Source organism: Cervus canadensis, chromosome 28 (assembly GCF_019320065.1).
Source record: "Cervus canadensis isolate Bull #8, Minnesota chromosome 28, ASM1932006v1, whole genome shotgun sequence".
NCBI classification, from domain to species: domain Eukaryota; kingdom Metazoa; phylum Chordata; class Mammalia; order Artiodactyla; family Cervidae; genus Cervus; species Cervus canadensis.
This window is the reverse complement of record NC_057413.1, coordinates 22,405,499-22,406,734: the sequence shown is the minus strand read 5'-3', so window position 1 is coordinate 22,406,734 and position 1,236 is coordinate 22,405,499.

The following is a 1,236-nucleotide window of genomic DNA, read 5'->3' as shown; positions in this document are numbered from 1 at the left end:
TTGGACTGTGAAGAAAGCTGAGCACTGAAAAATTGATGCTTTTGACTGTGGTGTTGGAGAAGACTCTTGAGAGTCCCTTGGACTGCAAGGAGATCCAACCAGTCCATCCTAAAGGAGATCAGTCCTGGGTGTTCATTTGGAAGGGCTGATGTTGAAGCTGAAACTCCAATACTTTGGCCACCTGATGCGAAGAACTGACTCATTTGAAAAGACCCTGATGCTGGGAAAGATTGAGGGCAGGAGGAGAAAGGGATGACAGAGGATGAGATCGTTGGATGGCATCACCGACTCAATGGACATGGGTTTGGCTAGACTCCGGGAGTTGGTGAAGGACAGGGAGGCCTGGCATGCTGCGGTTCATGGGGTCGCAAAGAGTTGGACACAACTGAGCAACTGAACTGAACTGTACTGAAGCACTATTACTGACCGGCTGACACAAAATCAGGACAGGGTTCCTGAGAAAGGTTTAGGCAACTAACAGTGACATTCCATTGATTGTGAATATCCCCAATAACCTAATCACTGGAAATGCTTAAGATGCTTCATTGAGACTAAAGCCACAGGTACAACAACAGCTTCTCTGGTGGCTCAGAGGGTGAAATATCTGCTTGCAATGCAAGATATCCAGGTTCAGCCCCCAAGGAAGATCCCTGGGTCGGGAAGATCCCCTGGAGAAGGAAATGGCAACCCACTCCAGTATCCTTGCCTGAGGAATGCCATGGACAGAGGAGCCTCGTGGGCTACAGTCCATCAGGTCACAAAGAGTTGGACACGACGGAGCGACTTTCACATCTCAAAACTGAAGAGTTTCACTCTCAGAAGAAGCTAAAATTATCCTCAGAAACGGTCACCTATTTAGAACTTGCAGCTTCTAAAGACATTGTGGATTTAATTCACTACAAAATGATTAAAAGAATCCACCAAACAATGTAAATCAGTAGAATAGATTGTTTAAAAGGAGCATGAATACCCAATCCCTACAGCTGCCTCAGGGACACCATCCCCTGAACCCTCTGATTCAGGAGACATACAACTTCTCATTTCTGTATTTACACAGAGCACCCCTTCCCAGGAAACCATGTCCACAAGACATTTCCGTACACCATGTTTCCCTAAGTCCACCACATCAAGTTTGAACTATGTTACAATACTGAAAGGACGGAAGAAGTTCTCAATCATAATACAAACAGGCATCACAAAAGATCGCACCTACAGAGGAAAGTGTTGACAGAGAAC